This window comes from Mytilus galloprovincialis, chromosome 9 (assembly GCF_965363235.1).
Source record: "Mytilus galloprovincialis chromosome 9, xbMytGall1.hap1.1, whole genome shotgun sequence".
Lineage (NCBI taxonomy): Eukaryota > Metazoa > Mollusca > Bivalvia > Mytilida > Mytilidae > Mytilus > Mytilus galloprovincialis.
In genome coordinates this window covers 3,220,605-3,230,223 of record NC_134846.1, presented here as the reverse complement: position 1 = coordinate 3,230,223, position 9,619 = coordinate 3,220,605, and positions in this window count along the sequence as shown.

Genomic DNA, 9,619 nt, shown 5'->3' with positions numbered 1-9,619 from the left:
CATGAATGATAAATCGCTGATTTTTATTTCTATAAATTATGTATGACTGTTATAAGTAGAGACATGTGTATGCATTCTGGTTTACGTTTTCAATTAACACACTATATATTTTTCTGAAATATCATTCATATTTGGGCAGACTTACTTTTTTTTATTGCATTTGGAAAAAATATAATATGTTTCATTATATTTGAATGCTTCGAAAATGCTTCAAATTACTATAAGCCTGTATTTTTGTTATTTTTTAGGGCCAATGACTCCCCCCTCTCCTCCCCCCCCCCAAAAAAAGTAAAATATTTGTATATTTTATTTGAATAATTGTTTTAACACGTAATATAATAATATATACGTGTTTCTCGTTTTGTTTATATAGATTAGACCGTTGGTTTTCCCGTTTGAATGGTTTTACACTAGTAATTTTGGGGCCCCTTATAGCTTGTTGTTCGGTGTGAGCCAAGGCTCCGTGTTGAAGGCCGTACATTGACCTATAATGGATTACTTTTTAAATTGTTATTTGGATGGAGAGTTGTCTCATTGGCACTCACACCACATCTTCCTATATCTATCTAAGGTCAGCCAAACCCAAATTCAACAAAAAGGAGTGTCATTCACCGGGTGATAGTGATCTTCTTATTTTGTTAAAAGAATAATAGTAAAATTTACTTTCCATATACATGTTTGACTTCCTAAGTCATCTAGACTAGCCGAATTATAAATCCTAGCCTCCGTACTTGTATGATACTTTGATGTCAAATAGACTACAGTTGAAAAGTAACATTTACTACCAATCCATGTAAAATAGGACGGTGTATGTTCCTGAGCGTAGAATGTACAAAGAAAAGGGTTGTTGTGTACTTTTGAACTAAGTATGGTAGTATGGTTGCCATATGCCTTCATGTTACAGAAACGATCGACGTACACTACAGCAAAATTACAGTTTAAGTTGTTATAATTCACACACAGATTAATTGGGTATATTTTGAAATCTGCTGCATGGTTTATTCCATTGGCAATCATATTCAAGAAAAGTTGTAAATCTTGAATATTCTGTAATATCTTTATGAAGCGTGATTGAGACGTAGATTCACACAGATACCGGCCATTGTTATCTTTTCTTCATTTACACAAATGAATGTCGGCGATTCGGAATATGGCAGTTGTACATGTATTCTCAGTTTATATTTTAGTTTGAAGCATTATCGAACTAATACGACTTTCATCTTTAAAATTTACTTTTCATGCACTAAATATCTAATCCATTTGTTTTGAACAATAAAATTTGTTTAAACAACTAAACTACTAAACGTCCAGTGACATATATTACAATGATGTCGAAACAGAAATTGAAATTGACAATAGGTTTCGCTTTTCCAAAGAATTCACGCTAAGTTGCGATTTCACGTCCTATTTCACAACTTCGGGTTCGCATTATAGTCATACATGTACAAAAGAACTAAGTTAACAACCATCAAATGAGAATCACAGAACTAAACAAAACATTTAAACATTTGTATTGTATGCATCAATCTTTAAAAGATAAATGAGAGACGTATAAGATACGATATATAAATATAAACAAATTTTTACTCATTTACATTCAAAAATTACAGTGTCCGTATACTTAATGAAATGAAACATCATTTTCTTTAAGAATAAGTGAAATAAAATGCCGTTTCTTTTCAATAAAATATTTTTGATGTTTTTTTGGCACCTATTGCAGCAACATTGTCGTTATTGAATAAGTATATATTTTTTTCGCTGTTTGATATTTATAAGTTAAAATGTAAAGCTTAATGTATCATGATGTGTCTATAATGGGCATTGTAAAAGGACAGGAATATAAAAAAGAAGATGTGGTATGATTTCCAATTAGATAACAGTGCACAACAGACCAAAATGACAGAGACATGAACAAATATAGGTCACCGTGCGGCTTTCATCAATGAGCAAAGCCCAAACCGCATGGTCAGCTATAAAAGGCCCCGATATGACATTGTAAAACAATTCAAACAAGAAAACTAACAGCCTTATTTATATAACAAACAAAAAAAATGAACGAAAAATAAATATGTAACACATAAACAAACGACAACTACTATATTACAGACTTGGGACAGGTACATACATAAGTAATGTGGCGGGGTTAAAATTGTTAGCGGGATCCATACCCTCCCTATAACCTCGGTCAGTTATATAACAGTACAACATAATAACGAACTATAAAAATCAGTTCAAATAGGCTTAACTCTTCAGATGGACACAAAAAAGAGGGTTAGAGTGTAATATTTGTAGCTGGGCGTTAAGCAACCATGAATCATTTTATCTATTCTTTATATTTTCATCTCTTTATTCTGTAATGTAAAGTGCTTATCCCATTGTCGCCTTAACTTTCCGTAAACCCCATTTATTTACTTTCATAGCCTCATATATGTACATGTACATGGTATTTGAAACAGGAACAATATACCGTCGTATATTACAAAAAATTGAGAATGGAAATGGGGAATGTGTCAAAGAGACAAAAAAAAACCGACTATAGAGCAGACAAAAGAGGAAGACTTGGACTTATAGATGCATATAATTGTACAAGTCCAAGATTGTGTTATAAAGTATTTCTTATAAAAATACAGGAACATTTTATTGAAAATTATATACTAGACAATGCCAATCCAATCTTTCTTTCTTTTTTGTTGAAGAGGGGGAGAGGGAGAGTGTCAAGATTTTTGTTGGTTTCTCTTCAACATAAGAGCAAAATGCGACATTCAGTTTTAAAAACATATCTTGTAAGAAAAAAAAAGTTTGTCGTTGAAGAAAATCACAAAAGGGACAGCTGCGAAATATAAAAAAATGCAAGAAATTGTAATACGAGAATTGTATTATGAAGACATGCATATCTGTACTACTTGCCACTTAACATTTATTTTGTACGAATTCATTTAAACAAATAGAGATTTTAATTTGTAATTTATTTCCTGATCAGAAGATTCTACCTGTTAATCTATACATGCTAATCCAAACACACAGATGTCAATATCTTCAAATCTACCGGTAATTATAAGTTGTCATCAATAAAACCGGACTGACGAACCATATTACATATTTCAAAAGTTTAAATTGAAAACAACGTCAAACCTAGGATTAAGTTGGAGAAAAACTGCAAATTTCATTCGTAAACATGCAAAACAAAATTCTTGATATCTAGGGATCTGAATACAGCACCAAAAAAACCCAACATTTTCCTTAAGATCTCAAAAAAGAGTGAAATAGTGTATTTTAACAAAAAAAAAGTTATGGATGAAATTGAGAATGGAAATGGGGAATGTGTCAAAGAGACAACAACCCAACCATAGAAAACAACAACAGCAGAAGGTCACCAACAGGTCTTCAATGTAGCGAGAAGTTCCCGCACCGGGAGGCGTCCTTCGGCTGGCCCCCAAACAAATATATACTAGTTCAGTAATAATATGAACGCCATACTAATTTCCAAATGATGAATAGATAAATCAATTTTAAAGAATTCCAATCCCTTAAAACGAGGCATCATTAAAAAGTCACTTATAAAACAGCTCAAATTCTATTTTGTTAACTCGGATAGAAAACTTACAATATAGTTTATCTTATTAAAACATGCACGCGGACCCCATTGAGATCACCTTGGATTTAAAGATTGCAAATCTACTGACCAATAAAATGCTTTGGGTTTAGAACGCGGACCTCAACGAGAACACCTAGATCGATAACACACTATAATTTGTAGACCGTCAATCAGATAGCGAGAATCCAGACTTCTTTTTCTTTTATTTCAAATAAGGTCACAATATGGAAGAATACATGCTGCCAAGGAACTAATATTTACAATTACTTGATACTGCTGTGCATGCCTGATTGACAAAGATTTAACCAAATTCATATGTAATAACAATTTAAGTGTTTCTCTCGGTATTAATATTGGGATTAAAATATGCATTTTATGTACTTGTTTTGGTTTGAATTTGGTTATTCAAAGCTCGCGAGAACAGCTGATCTCTCAAGTCGGTAACAGTAGTGGTGGATATTCACACATTTTTTTTTTACATAAAAACCAGTTTAGACTTAGTGTAGTGTGTACATAATTATATAGAATAAAGAGCTGTATAGTTATCAATAAGTACATTTTCAAATTCCTTTATTAATTTATTTAGGCTTGATGAAGATCTTCATCAAAAAGCGAATGAATATAAGAAGATGTGGTATGCTTGTCAATAATTTAATTCACCGTACATGTGGAATACCGAATGTTAGTTTTTTATGGTCTAAAAAAGAATACATGTACTACATGTCTTTGATTTAACAAATGATAAAAGATCTAGCATAAAAAAACGTGATTCTCAATATAATTTAAAAATTGAGGAGAAAGCCAGAATAAGACAATTATACAATTTAAAGAATACCAATCTTTAAGTTTTATTACTTAGAGGTATACTGTTCCCCTTCTCATAACCTACAAGAAAACTTCACGAGAGCCGATGATTAAATATCCACCTTATTTTTCCGTATATATATTAAATGAATGAAGCAATTAAAATTCTTAAGGATATTCAATTTGTTTCAATATTGACGAAAACTGAGACTTTTATAACTGCTATACATGTAGTAGTCTCAGCCGAAAACAATACGTAATATTGTTAATATAAGCAAGTGTGAGAAACCAATAAAAAAATAGTTGTTTGGGATTATTCATGGTTCACTAGTATTCCTTTCACGGATTTGGCTTCACTTTTTGCACCTTTTGGATAATAGCTCTTCGTCTTTTAAATATGCTTTTGATTTCATATATTGTGTCCTGGAGCATCACTGAAGAGACATGTATTGTCGAAATACGCATCTGGTGCAAGAAAATTGGTACCGTTAATTTTATTCTATATTTACTAGTGACATGTGTCCTAATTTTTAAGAAAAGGGACATAAAAAGTATGAAACAAAAATAACCGGTTTTTCAAAACTATATTTTCAAAATGCATTGGATAACTTAAACCGCTTTTAAGTGTTTCATTCTATTTTATGTTTGTGTGTATACGAAAAAATGATAGCAAGTTCAACTTCAATGTTCATGAGTTACGAGTATTATATTTCTTGTGAAATTGATGGAGGAGCGGTTTTCACTAATACCGAACATAAGAATATAGCGTAAACGTCAATTAATGGACAAGCAACCCAACGAGAAAAATATAATTTCAGAGGCATCTACATGTACACGTATAACTAGTTTTGAGTTAGAGAAATCATTCAACATGTTCAATGCCATATGATTCTATTCAGATTTGTGCGTTTTTCTATTTACGAATAAGTCAATAAGATAAAAAAAAAAAAAAGTAATTGATGCAAAGAAAAGTAATTGAAGCAAAAACAAAAGAGATACATGAAATAACGAATTAACATAAGTTTACAAATACATATCTCGGTGCATTTAATAAAACAACATTTGAACTTATTAATACATTTTTTTCATATTATTGTAAAATTTTATGTTTATGTACCTGATATAGAGTTCTTTTGAAATTAAAAATCACTTGAATGGGTATTGCTGGTGTATTTACACGTATTACACGTGCTATCTACATGTACAATATACGAAAATGACACGGCTGGGTATTGTAAAGTTACTGAAGATAGATTAGTGGCAGGTGTATATCCCCGGGCGAAGAATTTACTGATTTGTCAAAACGGTTATGTGTAATTTGTTACATTGTAAAGGTTTGCATCGCGATCATCTCTTCTTTTTTTATGATATGAATTGCGCCAATAAAGGAACTTGAAACAATCCCCATTTCCATTCTCAATTTTTTTAATTGTGTCATATTTACCTCGAAACGGTTAACCTATTTACACGTACATTTAACATTAGAACACTGTTAAATAACTTTATAATTACTAAAATTCGAAATTATGTACTACCCCTTCCGTATGCCATGTTTTTTGTGTCAATTCTATCTTTCTAACAGGTCCTTAGTGCACTTTTTTGTCAGCCTAAGCGTACTAAGGAGGCCCTTTAAGTCTGCAGTACTAGTATCTGTACCTGCATATAAATACCGAAAAGGACCTCATCAGTTCACTAAGAAGAAACATTTGAAAACAAGTCTATAATGTTTGCGCAATTAAATGATTGTTTTATTGGCACAAATGAATGTTGCAGTTTTTACAATAAAGTGATGCGCAATTTACGTAATTGATTTGTGGCGCAAATTAATTCTTTTTTAGCCAAACTGAAGATCGGCCTTCAAAACATTGTGTATACACAAACAAAGCAATATTTATCTTTTACGCAGTCTAGCCGGAGAATAAAAGTTTTTGCAGTAGGATTTTACTTAAGAATGTAATGAACAAGTAAGAGGATCGTTAGAAACCTTAAGTTAATCGGAAAATGAGCTATGCACGATGAAGGGGGAAAGTTCGGTGCGTCGATCAAAAATTTCATGGATGCATGTGATATTTGTAAAATTTCAAGTCTTTAAATAACATCCATTTGTAGAACTGATTATTTCGGTCCTTCAAATATGTGTAGAATAATAATAAAAAAAACATATTATTAAGTCTCTTTCATATGAATACTGTAGATTTGTATTTGATCATCGATTGCAAACATAACGTTCAGTGAGAAATATTTCATGTATTCGTACAATGAACAAATCAACTTCTTTCCAAATACCATTTACTGGTTATTTGGGTAAATGATTTGCGACAGAATAAGTGAAACTTGGCCAGAAACTTACCTTTAAGATACAGAAATAAAGAAATATAAAAAAGGTAGAGTTATTTTTTAATTCTGTATTTTACTCATAATGGACTAACGCACTTTTTACAGTCAATACCGAAATATGAAATACATCAATTTATACGATTGTTCACAGTAAATAATTTCTATGTAGTTTTCCGTGTCTACATTTAAATACGAGTACTTCAATATAGTAAACTGTATAATTTGTGTATGTATTTGATCCTATGAGCTCTATATTTTCTTACGGAATAAAGAACACAGTAAAACAGAAAAAAGAGAAAAGGTAAATATCCAGGAATACATAAAGTTTCGTAAATAGTTGCAAAGGACCACACGTTACTTTCATGCCACGAGTTTTCATAGCACTTGGCAATTTTTGAAACGCATATAAGATCTAGTGCATTAATTTGAGCAAATTTAAATAATTATGTTATTCATCTAACCATTTTATTTTTAACAGATTCACAAGTTTTGCATTTTTAAACCGTGTGTGCATAAATATATATTTTTCATGTTTTTATTTAAATTCCTTATATATGCACATGTCACGTGTATTATTCATTCGTTTGTTTAATTTGTGGAGGATGTGACTTTACTATGACTACGCATTTAAAGTTTGAAACACAAAACGATAGATACATCGAGGTCGTTTTGCTTGAGTGATTTACCTGTAAAAAGCCCGGGTCTCAAACATGTTTAAAACAAATTAATGAATGTTTGAAATAGCTTAACGGGGGCGTGGCCTATTAGTTTGACGCAACTAACAACCAACTTGATTTCAATTGATTTACCGCAGAGAAATCTATTTGACTGGCGTTAAAATGAATTGATATGAATTGAAATGAATTAAATGTAATTTTTAATTTCTGTCAATCTGTATCAAATAACGATCAATCTCATTTAAATAGCGTTAACACGTTTTTGTCCGTTCAAGCTAAATTCGGGTTACTAGTGTAAGTCACTGCATTGCCATGTTGAGATTTGGTATGGCAATAGTCGATGGACCAGTACCATGTGATCCTAAAAACACTATTACTACACTGTTGTTGTTTTCACATGACATTCCTTGCTTATGTATTCTTGTTGCAATCATTTCTTGTTACGCTATTGTGGTATATAGGATGATTCGTTTGCAAAATTTGGCACACGGAAATAGAATGACAGAGAGGCAGATCGCCAAGAAGAAGGTTAAGAATATCAGAACACGTAGAAATGCAGTTACACTGGGTTTGATCATTTCTGTATCTCTAGTGGCAGTTCTACCTCGAAGTATGCTTGTATTCTATTATAACATGGGGAATAAATCTGCTATAACAGCTACTCTCACAATGATCGTTAACAACTTTTTACTGTTGTTAAATCCTGTAGTAGATCCAGTTATCTATGTCTTACGGATCAAGAAGTACCGTCAATATCTTCGTTGTAAATGTCTGAAGAACAATATAGTTTTGGATTTGACTAATTCAACAGCCGTTCAATTTAGATATGTTGATCGTTTCTAAATTTTTCATCAACTATAAAAGTAAGTGTTGTTTTAAGAACAGTTATATCATTAATTATATAAGACGAAACTAGTTATTCAAATATTGAGGAAAATGTCATATTTTTGTAATAAGGAATACATTGACTATGTTTTTTTTTTTTTTTTTTTTTTTTTTTTTATTTTGAATAAATAAATTAGTTGTTAAATAATAATCGTTCTACTAAATACTTATCAAAGATGGTGAATGTTGAAAGAGTGAGACGAGATACAATACAAAACAAGGAAAGATTGACTTACACAAATGCATAGGTCAAATTAACACGAATTTATGACTTGAGAGTACTCGCTAGGTATATATCTTGAATAACGCTATGACTGTTGTTCTGTAATTGGTTGATCAATTTTAATTGGATTTCCGTTTATAGCTTCTATGCAAACGGCAGTGTTGCCATACACATTGTAAGTTCTGCCATTCGTCCAAAGAAAATATATTACAAAATAACTTATCACATCAACCACCAGCTTCTTATATCTTCGACAGAACTCACGTACAGACAACAACGAGCAATAACGGACAACCAATGGTTAAAAACATGTAACTTGAACTAGTTTGCGTTGAATGAAGGCGACAGCATTTAACCATTGTTCAAATCTCGTCATTCAATTGGTTAAGAGAAATTACGAAAGAAAATCTGAAAAATTGCACGAACTACAAGATGATCCCGTCTAAGACTTGGGGCGTCGACGGGGTAAATAAAGGCAACAGTATTATACCGCTGTTTGAAATATATGAATCGCTTGAGAAAATAAAATTCGGGTTAGAAAACTAAAACTAAGGGAAACACATCAAATATAAGAGGAGAACTACGACACAACACTAAAAAGTAACACACACAGAAACGAATTATAAATTAACAATGACAAGGTTCCTGACTTGGAACAGGACATTTTAAGAAAAAGAATGGTAGGTTGAACCTGGTTTTATCATCTGATTCATAACGATAGATGTTACAATCGGTACAATTACAGATCAGACGACTTAAATGTTATCTTAAGAGTGAATATCAAGAAAACATGAAGCTAAAGAGTTACGACATTGACACAGTGTGTCTGACAACCAATGCATGACCTTGCAATTTCCGTACTATATTCAATCGTTCTTTTACATAACTCTGTCAACGCAGATTGCGTGGTAGGAGCACACTCTTATTATAACATGTATAAAGACCGTAAATTGTAAAAATGTATCAGCGTAACGAATTAGCTGAGATATGTTAACACTATACGAACAGAGGGTATGTTACTGCTGAAAATTAAAAAAAACAATGATACTTGAAATAATCTTTATATGTTAAATGAGTTTTTAAAACCAGTGGGCCAAG